Genomic DNA, 12724 nt, shown 5'->3' on the forward strand with positions numbered 1-12724 from the left:
CTCTGGTAGTGTGATGTGAAGAAAGCTTTAAGCCATTTAGATGTTGTTGGGCCCTGGTGGCTGACGAACTCCGGGTGAATGTTGTCACGGCCCGGGGATTTGCCCGGCTTTAGCTTGCTAATGGCCTCACTGAGGTCCTCTGCTGTAAAGGCTCCCGAGAGATTGAAATCGACATTGGCCACTCTTGAGATGCAAGACACCTCACGCGATATCGGTCGTGCAAAGTCTTTGTCTGCATCCGGGAAGCGGCCATTCTTCAGGAGTTGGGATGCAGTGGAGTCTGCAGTGACTGGGCATCTGTGGGCTGGTGTATTTCTGCCTGTGAGCCGGTTGATGGTCTGCCACGCCTTGCGGCTGGAATGGGTGAAGTCGATTGATTCAATGACTTCTGTCCATCTTGCCTTGCGGGTGGAGTCCAGCTTTTCGAGCAGTGCTGCTGCCGTTGCATCCTCCTCTTCTCTGGAGCTGGCTCTCTGGTGTTCCCTCAGGAGGCGGCTACACTCCCCATCCCAGCCTGGGATGTAGTTCCTGTTGTACCCACGTGGGATGGTCTTCTTTGCCGCACACAGGAGGACCTGGCAGTAGGCTGCATAGGCTGCTTCCACATCTGTGGACTCTGGGTCTGGCAGGCCGGCAGACCTCCTTTCCGTCTCCTCAGTATACGACTCCCAGTTGGCTTTTCGGAAGTTCCATCTCTTCACAGGCTTCCCTGGCACTGGTTCCACCAGTGATGGAACTTTGATGATGGAAGGTCGGTGGTGTGAGCGGGGGAACCTGTCAAGAACGCGCCTCTCCGGTCTTGGGTCGTTGCTGCGGCAGATGGCAAAGGCCAGGTCCGGGTTGGTGGTGGTGTTCCAGCGTGCAGAGAAGAAGGTTGGGGGTTTCTTGGGGTCGTACAGTAGCAGGGCATCAGTGTTGGAGGCCCATTCACACAGTGCCACTCCGCTAGGAGTTGAATGGTTGTAACCTCAGTCTGTGTGCTGGCAGTTGAAATCACCTGCATAGATTGCAGGTGCAGTTACAGATGGGAGTGACGTTGTGGTTAGCTCCGATGGTGGGAGCTTGCAGAAGTTGATGACTGAGGTTTCCTGGATTTTAGTAACCTGCCACTCGATGTTGGAGCCTGGTGGGGATTGGCTACAGGCCGCCCAGCTTATTCCAGTGCAGACGATGGTTGCCACACCGTGTTGCTTGGTGTTGATGGACCCGGCAAGAGGAAACGCAGGGATTTTGAGGATGTTGTTGGTCGTGCGGTGCGTCTCTTGTAGGAGCAGGACCGCGGCCCCATTGGAGTCGGCCAGGTGCTGAAGGACTTCGAGTTTTGGCGGTGGTAAGGCCCTCGACATTAAGTTGAAGCACCGACAGGCCTCGGTTTTCGACGGTCGGGATGACTGCCCGTCCACCGTTCCTCAGTCTGCCGGCTCTGCGTTTGTTTGGCGACATTAGTTTCGCAAGCGGGACTTGCGCCCTGACCTTGCTACTCACAGGAAGACCGCGTGAACGTTGTCGTCCATCTTCCCCATTTGACATACAATAGCTTGTGGGGCCACCGCTAGTTGAGTCATGAGTGTCAACATTATTGGCTCCGAGTTGTCTGCGTTTAACCTTGTTGAAAAAGACATCTGAAGGAGAAAGTTTAACATAGAATAGTTTGAGCTGAGGTCAAGTCATTAAAACGACGTCACAAATCATTAGTGGTAGCAGAGTGTTCTCGCGGCACGTGACCCGATAGGCGTGGTCTTTTCTCCGCCAAATTTGAAGTTAGTTTGGGACGGATGACCAGCGCTCATTTTGAGAAGACAAGCCAGCGCATGAGCTCTGATCAACAGAGTCGGATTGCGTCGAAAATTGTTTCGAGATGGTTAAAGGTAGGTCATGTTACTATTTTGTCGGTATAATAATAAATAATAATAATAATAATACACAGGGGTTATTTGTAAAACACGATGTAATGTTTATGTATTGTTTGTAGACATCACCGTTTTTGCTGATGTCCATGCATCTTTTGACGATGACTTTAGCGGGGTTTATCCAACACAATCAGACTACGATGAGTCAACCGTTCATCTAAGGTAGTTAATGTAAATGCTATTAGTTGGTGATTTATTTTATGTATGTAACAGATCTCGTGGCCGCGGCCACTAGGCAAAACGAGCAGCCGACACAAGCTGATTCTGAAACACAGACTCTAGTAGTGGGTGTCTCTGGATGCCATTTTGAAGCATCGGAAACGGCAGAGCCAATCGCATCAGAGCCAGCGAGATCAACCGCATTAGAGTCACGTGCTACCATTGAAACCAATCCACTTACGCCCCACGTCGACCGACAGGAAGCATCCACGGACACAGAATTAGCGGAGGCTCTTTCTGCATACGAAGGCTTGAACCATCCTCACGAGTCAAAGTCAAAGTCAAAGTCAGCTTTATTGTCAATTTCTCTACATGCCAAAGACACACAAAGAAACCGAAATTTCGTTCCCCCCTATCCCACGGTGACAAGACATGGCCCACAACAGACAAACAAGTAAACAAGTATAACAACAACGTGCTGAATAAATAATGAATAAATAACACAATAAATAAATGAATAAATAAATAAATAAGAGGGGCAAAAAAGGAGCAAGTGCGCGTACAGCAGACATTCCAGAAAATAGCGCAACAGTGCCGCACGCTACGCAGAAGGGGGTAGCGAGTTCAGGGTCCTAACAGCCTGGAGAAAGAAGCTGTTGGCGAGTCTTGTGGTGCGGGAGCGCAGGCTCCTGTACCTCTTCCCAGAGGGCAGAAGGTCAAACAAAGAGTGAGCCGGGTGGCTCACATCTCTCGCAATCGAGGTTGCCTTGCGGGCGAGATGGGAAGTGTAAATGTCCTTCAGGGAGGGGAGCGAAGCACCAATAATCTTACCAGCCGTATTCACTATGCGCTGCAGGGCCTTCAAGTTCTGTTCAGTGCAGTTACCACCCCAGACAGCGATGCAACTGGTGAGGACGCTCTCAATGGTGCCACGGTAGAATGTAGACAGGACTGCCTGAGGAGCACATGCACGCCTGAGCTTCCGCAGAAAGTACAGGCGGCGCTGAGCTTTCTTTGCCAGTGTTTGCGGACCAGGAGAGGTCCTCACTGATGTGCACCCCCAGGAACTTGGTGCAGCTCACCCTCTCCATCACAGCACCATCGATGATCAGCGGCAGGTGTTTTGTGTGACCCTTCCGGAAGTCAAAAACGATTTCCTTGGTCTTGTTGACGTTCAGCAGGAGGTTGTTGTCCCTGCACCACGTGGTCAGAAGGTCAACTTCCGACCTGTACCGAGTCTCGTCGCCCTTCGTGATGAAACCCACCAGAGTCGTGTTGTCAGCAAACTTCACTATGCGGTTGTCGCTGTAGGTCGCAGTGCAATCATGCGTCAGCAGGGTGAAGAGCAATGGACTGAGCACGCAGCCCTGGGGGGCCCCCGTGCTCAGCATGATGCTGGTGGAGATTTTGTCGCCAACACGCACCACCTGAGGCCTCTGACAGAGGAAGTCCAGTAGCCAGTTGCAGAGGAAGGTACTGAGGCCCAGCTCGTCGAGTTTGCAGATGAGTCGCTGCGGCACAATGGTGTTGAAGGCAAAGCTGAAGTCCACAAACAGCAACCTCACATAAGAGTCCTTTCTCTCCAGGTGGGTGAAGGCTGAGTGGAGGGCAGAGCAGATGGCATCCTCAGAGGACTGCTTGGCACGGTACGCGAATTGGAAAGGGTCAATGGTGGGGGGGAGAATGGATTTGATGTGCTCCATGACAAGCCGCTCAAAGCACTTCATGATGATGGGCGTCAGTGCCACGGGGCGGTAGTCATTGAAGCAGGACGGTGCAGGTTTCTTCGGCACAGGAACGATGGTGGCAGCCTTGAAACACGAGGGGACGATGGCCTGCTGCAGGGAAACGTTAAAGATGTCCGTGTCTACCCGACAGCTCCCCAGCGCAGTCCTTCAGCGCTCGACCCGGGATGTTGTCAGGTCCCGCCGCCTTACGTCAATAGCGGCAAGCGCCCTCCTCACACCGTCGGCAGAGAGGCGCAGGGGCTGCTCGTGTGGGGGGGGAGTGTTCTTCAGCGGGCAAGTGCTGTTCTGGGCGTCGAAGCGAGCAAAGAAGCGGTTCAGATCGTTCAGCAGACGGACGTCGCCCTCACAGCTCCTCGGCGCGGGCTTGTAGTCCGTGATGGTCTGAATGCCCCGCCAAAGGCTACGTGCGTCCTTGCTGTCCTTGAAGTGGGTGGAGTCCTTGCACGAGAACGCCTTCTTCGCTTCTTTGATACCTCGGGACAGGTCGGCCCTCGCTGTCCTCAAGCCAGCCTCATCCCCCGCTCTGAAAGCCTTGTCCCTGGCCCTCAGCAGTCTGAGGACAGCCCCTGTCAGCCACGGCTTCCAGTTCGCTCAAGTGACGACGGATTTCGAGCAAGTCACATCATCGATGCACTTCGTGATGTAAGAGGTAACAGAGTCAGTACACTCCTCTATGTCCGTCCGATCGTTGTAGGTGGCTGCCTGCCGACAAAGTTGGAGGTATTCCTTCTATTTTTTTTCTTTTTCTATGTTATCATTCGACTTGCTATTTATTTATTTATTTATTTGGTTTAACTGTTTTTTTATATCTACTTCCAGTTAAGCGTCGTGACACAGGACGAGGGGCTCAAAGAGAAAGGAGGAGGAGGAGGAGGGGGTCATCCTTCTACAGCAGGAACCACCAGGGGGCCTAAGCCGGCACGCGAGAGTCATCACCACACGAATAGAAGACATCCTGTAAAGTGCAGTGGTAATTGTATCTACAAAAGTCGGTTACAATAAAGTTTTAGGATAATACGTATCCTGATAGATTTGGCTGAATCAAGATAGGTCTGGTTTTTTTACTACTCTGTGTTGTTTCTGTTGTGTTTTGTAAAAAAGGAAATATAATGGATCATTCAAACCTCACGTCAGCAGAGTCAGATTTCTTAACAAACATTGATGAAATAGATTTGTAACCATTTAGCGAAACAAACCAAAGAAGTGACACACCTGAGCTAGATTTGTCAAGCGTTAACAATGATTTGCTATCAAACAATACGTCTACGAGCCAAATAGCAGATTTGCTCAACAATGTGAACATTGCTTTGTTGGAGGGAGAAAGCCCCGTCAGTCCTGCTATTCTTACCCATTTACAAGTTGTCATAAATGAACTGAACAATCAAAGTCTGAATGACAGAGTCCTACACAGATCCCGTCACAATTGCTAAACATGATAGCAGAATTAAACAACCAAGCTATTGATAGCAGCGGGCGTATCAGTCCTGATATTCCTGTTCAATTGCTAAACATGATCCAAAATTTAAATACGCAGCCTCTGGTTGACCCGTTGACCGTTAAGCCTGTTGATTCAACGCCGGTTGCTATTGAAGACATTCCACCGGCATTTCAGCCTAACAACTGCTCTGTTATAATTGATCACGAAATAGATGTTATTGATGACAGCACACCAGCATTTCAACACATGCCCCACCAATCTAACAGCGGTTCTGTAATAACTGATCAGCGCGGCGGTTCTGTTGTAGTCAATAGACCACATTTCAATAATGTCGAGGTAAGGCGACAGTTAAATATACCATCGCAAGCGAACATCAATGATTTTGCAACCTTTTACCTCCAAATTGAAGATAAAATAGATGATGTTTTGCAAGAGGTGGTTAGCCGAGCACAACCAGGTGATGTGATTCAAGCTGAGTTAGTGAGTGGTAATGAAAGAGCTCACATCTACCAGCAAACAAGTGACATAAACTCTATCAGAGATAGTGTATCAGACATGCTTAACCGTTTAGCCCAATCAAATGCAGAGCTTCTGGCTGATGAGAGCTTAGAGCTTATTGTACAAATAGTCACTCCATTGCGCGGTGGAATGCGTCGTAGGTTGCTGAACAGTACCAACAGAGAAATTCTGAGGTTGAAAAAACGACACTTACACATACCTCGTAATAAAGACAACAATCTATGCTTTGCTCTCTCACTAACCTATCTGCTAAATGACACACTAACAACAAAACAGGCCACAAGACAGGCACGGCTTTTACATGAGAGTGTGGGGTTGAATTGTCAAACACCTGTGAGTTTGGGGGATGTTCATAAATTTGAGAAAGTTCTCAGACGGAAAATAACTGTAATGTACCGAAAAGAGGACTGTCGCCCCATGACTTTTTTCGACACACATTATCCCAAAACAGACAACGACACTTTGTCTTACACCTCGAGGGTCATTACTATGGCGTGAAAACTATAGAGGCATTCGTTGGTCACGCGTTCTTTTGCAGACATTGCTACAAGGGGCACGAGAATAGGCAACAGCACCAGTGTGAAGGACACTGTAGCGTTTGTTTCGACCCGTGTTGTAAACAACGGCGGATTAAACGTGTTATCTGCCCCAATTGTAACAAAACTTGTCGTAATGAGGAATGCTTTGCCAGCATTTCGAGCGACGAATCGTGTGAGCAACTGCATTTCATACAAAAAATGCTTGCATTGTGGTCTCCAGTATTAGATGAAAGCTGATGGTACCGTTGCTACACATTGCTGCCCTGTTAAAAAACGCACAGTGCGTGATGAGATCTTAAATCAAGATGATGCCTTGCTGAACCCCCACATGTGCTACATTCAGCCCATCAAGCCTCAACCACCTTGCAAAAATGTAGTCTACTACGATTTCGAAACCTATGTAGATACAGATGGTTTACACAAACCTTTTCTCATCTGTTGTAAATCAAATAGACTGGCGAAACAGTGGTTTGGCAGAGATTGTGTTGACGAATTTCTCAGATTTTTTCGAAGACCACGGTTTAAACAAACTACATTTATTGCACATAATGCGAGAGGTTTTGATTCATACATCTTGATAAGGAGAATGCTTGAATTAGGTCTCAAACTTGACATTCTGATGCAGGGGAGTAAAGTTCTGTCTTTTGTCGATTTAGACACAAAATCTCGATTCATAGACTCGCTCTCATTCCTGACGATGCCTCTAAGTGCGATGCCTAAGGCCCTGGGGTTTGAAGACTAATCAAAGGGTTATTTACCACACAAATTCAGCTCTTTAGAGCATCTAAACTACGTGGGGTGTCACCCTGACCTTACGTACTACAATATCGAGCGAATGTCACCCCTTCAACAAGCCAAGTTTGATGAATGGTATGCCAAAGAAACTAGCAATGTGTTTGATAGCCTACTGCGAGAATGACGGTGACCTGTTAATGTAGGGGTGTGAGAATTTCAGGAGTGAGTTTTTTGAGGCCCCCGGAACAGACCCATTCAATGCTGTGACAATAGCCTCTGCGTGCATGGAAGTTTTTCACACTCATTTTCTAACCCCTCAAACACTAGCTATTACACCTTCAGACAACTATATGCGTCAGTACAAAGCTTTTTCGCATGACTCTATTCAGTACATGCAATGGATCACATAGCCAAAACATTCAGAATAGGCATGCATTGAAAGGGGGCGAGGTTAGGATAGGTAACTACACGGCTATTCTGAAATTGGGGGCGTAAAAATAGTGTTTGAGTATTTTGGTTGTTATCACCACGGCTGCGCAGAATGCTACGACCTCTCTAAAATATGTCCGACAACAAAACGCCCCTTTCAGGAGAGGTTGTCAGGCGCAGAGCAGGGAGAGGACTCGAATGCAGCGATTCCAAAGTTCAACAAAGTGTTTATTGTCTCCACTGATGGTCGAACAAAAAACGCCTCACGAGGAGGGAAAAAAGGGGAAACTAAGGCGCCTCGAACCGAGGGAGAAAAAGGAGAAATCAAAGCGCCTCGAACCGAGGGAAATACAAAAACAAGATAGCGATGTAACCAAGTTAACATCGGTGAGCAAAGACGTTCAAACAAGGCTTTCTACGTGGACTCACGTGATCGCTAGTGTTCTCAGCAAGGCAAGACGCACTGGCACTGGATACGGGGAAAGACGCGGGTTATATGGACACAGGAGGGGAACACAGGTGAAGACAGTTGGTCATTGACGCAGGTGCACACACTTGGAATCAGGGGATCACGTGACCGGACGCACAGGTGAAGGACACACTGACTGGAACGAGAGGAAATCACACAATAAAACAGGAAATGATCCGGACGACACATGACAGCATGACAGAGGTTTGATAACACCCAAAAGAAATTCAGGAACTACAGCTTAAACAGGATGTGCACCTTGTAATTATGTGGGAGCATGAATGGTTGCAAATGAAAAAGTTGAACATAGAGGTGAAGGAATTCCTGAAAAAAGCCAAATTTCCTACACCGCAGTCCCTTTTTGAGGGTCGAACAAACGCATTCGTTTTAAGATACACGGCAGAACCTAACGAGCGTGTGTTGTATGTTGATGTGACGTCATTATACCCTTTCAATAGTACAGGCACCTACCCCATCGGTCATCCAACAATTATCCACGTTGATTTTAAAGACCCCAGGTCGTATTTCGGTTTCATCAGCGCCACAGTCAACCCACCCCGTGCTTTGTATTTTCCTGTTTTACCCTTCAAAACAGCTAAAGGTAAACTCGTCTTCACACTGTGTCGTACATGCGCTGAGCGTAACAACCAGCAGACGGCGTGTACACATCATGATGAGCAAAGATCGTTAACAGGTGTTTGGACAACCCCCGAATTTGTTAAGGCACTTGATCTCGGCTACACGGTTGCAGATATTACCGAAGTATGGCATTACACAAGGGCGAGCGACACAATTTTCCGTGATTATATGCGAACATTTCTAAAAGGTAAACAGGAATCTTCAGGTTATCCGGCTCACGTGGTCAATCAGGCTGATAGAGAAAAATACATAGAAGGGTACGCAATTCATCAGGGTATCCAACTAGACCCTTCCAAAATTACTATAAACCAGGGAAAAAGACAGGTTTCAAAACTCTGTCTTAACAATCTATGAGGGAAACCCGCGCAGCGTGAGAACATGACAAACACAAAAATTGTGACAAAATCTGAGGAATTTTTTGAACTTCTGTTTTCAGGTCTGTACGATGTGAAATTCTTCCACTTTATCAGCGAAAAGCTTTCGATTGTACAGTATTGTTTCAACATAAACAATGAGATACCCGCGTCAAAAACATCAAACGTGGCTGCAGCGTGTTTCACAACAGCCTATGCACGTCTAAAAATGTACAGCTATTTAGAAATTTTACAGAGGCGAGTCCTTTACACCGATACAGACAGCCTTGTGTACACGGTGAAACCGGGCGAAAGTGTTCTCCCTCTAGGGGATTATCTGGGTGATTTGACAGATGAGCTTTCGAATGACAGCATTTTAGAATTTGTCTCAGCAGGGCCAAAAACATACGCTTACAGGACGCGGGAGACAGGTCGCACAGTCATGAAGGTGAAGGGAATCACGCAGACTCACAAAAGCGGTCAGAGCATCAATCTCGATAGCATGCTCAATTTGGGTCAAGGGTACATCGACACATCAGGTGCAACCTCAGATGTGCTATACGCTCCTCAACATAACATTGTTCGCAATAAGAGAGGGTTTCATCTCAGAAACACATAATTTCCTAAGCGGCTTCGTGTGGTATATGACAAAAGAAGGGACGAGGCACCACTGAACCGTTTGGCTATTGACGTTTCTCTATCCCTGCGTGCGTGTGTGGAAATGGCTTTTAACCAAATTGAATTTGACCCTAGATTAGAACTTCCTTCTTCATCTTTAGTAGCAGGGCCTTCAGGTTGTGGCAAGACTTTCTTTGTAAAAAATGTATTGCCGCACGGGTATTTAGTGATAGATTTGACACCTACGTGCCCAGAATAATATAGACTACGTACAGGTGTACTGCATAACCAGTGGCCTGTAGTTTATATCCCCAAACAATAAAACGATGACGAAGCTATTAAAAACAAATGCTCCGTTACTCAAGTCTTTGTTTACATCCAAACCGGCCAAACGTAAGCATTTACTCCTCAGAGGTCCTACTAGTTTAGTGAAACCATTGTGTGAGATTGCTCTAAATCTTCTTAAAGGACATGTCCCTCTAAAATCAAAACTCTACAAGAAACTTAAAAAGCAAAAGGAAAATATCCGCTTTTTGGCTGATAAGAAAAATACTTTGAAGAAGAAAAGAGCTATGTTGGTTCAGAAAGGTGGTTTTATATTGCCTTTACTAGCCGCATTCGCACCTGTTCTGGGGAGCGTCGTTAGTGGTTATATGAACAAATCATAAAATGAGTTTGAAAACGGCGCAGAAAATGTACCTGATCTCCCCTTATCAGCTCGAGAGACTAAATCGACCTGCCCCGACCATTCGCGATACAGCTGAGTATTCTTTGGATGAAGAGATGAAGCAGATTTTGGATAATAAAAATTTAAATCAATATGAAAAGATCAAAATTTATCAAGCCCTGATGCAACGTTACATAGGGTTGGTCAAACAAAAAGACTCCGAGCAAATTCCTATTGCAATTCGCAACAAAGCCAATGAGGGGGGTGAAAGAAACATGACAGATGAGGTGGCAGGTGAACAGTGGGGCGATGTTTTGGACGCCTTAGGTCCACGTTTCCGTCACAATGCCACCTATGTGTGCCACCTATGACGTCATGATGGCGCCGCGGATGGCCGCCACGGTGAGTCGCTCTCTGTTTCTTTGCCTTATTTTGTGTGTTTTCTGTGTCTTCTGCTGTCCATCCCGGATCACTTTTACTAGAGAAGCACTGTTAAACATTCCAGATCCGCGAGGAGGATGTGCGCCAGATGTTCCGGAGACAAAAGATCAGGAAGGCACCGGGCCCAGACGGCGTGTCACCTTCCTGCTTGAAAGTCTGCGCTGAGCAGCTGGCGCCCACCTTTGCACGGATCTTCAATCGTTCCCTGGAGCTGTGTGAGGTGCCCTCGTGCTTCAAGAGCTCCACCATCGTTCCAGTGGCCAAGAAGCCCGCCATCAAAGTCAAAGTCAAAAAAGTCAAAGTCAGCTTTATTGTCAATTTCTCCACATGCCAAAGACACACAAAGAAACCGAAATTTCGTTCCCCCCTATCCCACGGTGACAAGACATGGCTCACAACAGACAAACAAGTAAACAAGTATAACAAAAGCGTGCTGAATAAATAATGAATAAATAACACAACAATAAATAAATAAATGAATAAGAGGAGCAGAAAAAAAAGGAGCAAGTGCGCGTACAGCAGACATTCCCGAAAATAGCGCAACAGTGCCGCACGCTACGCAGAAGGGGGTAGCGAGTTCAGGGCCCTAACAGCCTGGAGAAAGAAGCTGTTGGCGAGTCTGGTGGTGCGGGAGTGCAGGCTCCTGTACCTCTTCCCAGAGGGCAGAAGGTCAAACAAAGAGTGAGCCGGGTGACTCACATCTCTGGCAATCGAGGTTGCCTTGCGGGCGAGATGGGAGGTGTAAATGTCTTTCAGGGAGGGGAGCGAAGCACCAATAATCTTACCAGCCGTATTCACTATGCGCTGCAGGGCCTTCAAGTTCTGTTCAGTGCAGTTACCACCCCAGACAGCGATGCAACTGGTGAGGACGCTCTCAATGGTGCCACGGTAGAATGTAGACAGGACTGCCTGAGGAGCACATGCACGCCTGAGTTTCCGCAGGAAGTACAGGCGGCGCTGAGCTTTCTTTGCCAGTGACGAGGACCAGGAGAGGTCCTCACTGATGTGCACCCCCAGGAACTTGGTGCAGCTCACCCTCTCCACCACAGCACCGTCAATGATCAGCGGCAGGTGTGTTGTGTGACCCTTCCGGAAGTCAACAATGATTTCCTTGGTCTTATTGACGTTCAGCAGGAGGTTGTTGTCCCTGCACCACGTGGTCAGAAGGTCAACTTCCGACCTGTACCGAGTCTCGTCCCCATTCGTGATGAGACCCACCAGAGTCGTGTCGTCAGCAAACTTCACTATGCGGTTGTCGCTGTAGGTCGCAGTGCAGTCATGCGTCAGCAGGGTGAAGAGCAATGGACTGAGCACGCAGCCCTGGGGGGCCCCTGTGCTCAGCGTGATGCTGGCGGAGATTTTGTCACCAACACGCACCACCTGAGGCCTCTGACAGAGGAAGTCCAGTATCCAGTTGCAGAGGGAGGTACTGAGGCCCAGCTCGTCGAGTTTGCAGATGAGTCGCTGCGACACAATGGTGTTGAAGGCAGAGCTGAAGTCCACAAACAGCAACCTCACATATGAGTCCTTTCTCTCCAGGTGGGTGAGGGCCGAGTGGAGGGCAGAGCAGATGGCATCCTCAGAGGACCGCTTGGCACGGTACGCAAACTGGAAAGGGTCAATGGTGGGGGGGAGAACGGACTTGATGTCCTCCATGACCAGCCGCTCAAAGCACTTCATGATGTTGCGCGTCAGTGCCACAGGGCGGTAGTCATTGAAGCAGGACGGTGCAGGTTTCTTCGGCACAGGAACGATGGTGGCAGCCTTGAAACACAAGGGGACGATGGCCTGCTGCAGGGAAACGTTAAAGATGTCCGTGAAGACACCCGACAGCTCCCCAGCGCAGTCCTTCAGCGCTCGACCCGGGATGTTGTCAGGGCCCGCCGCCTTACGGGTGTCAATAGCGGCAAGCGCCCTCCTCACACCGTCGGCAGAGAGGCGCAGGGGCTGCTCGTGTGGGGGGGGAGTGGTCTTCAGCGGGCAAGTGCTGTTCTGGGCATCGAAGCGAGCAAAGAAGCGGTTCAGATCGTTTAGCAGACGGACGTCGCCCTCACAGCTCC

The sequence above is a fragment of the Syngnathus scovelli genome, chromosome 9, assembly GCF_024217435.2.
Source record: "Syngnathus scovelli strain Florida chromosome 9, RoL_Ssco_1.2, whole genome shotgun sequence".
NCBI lineage: Eukaryota > Metazoa > Chordata > Actinopteri > Syngnathiformes > Syngnathidae > Syngnathus > Syngnathus scovelli.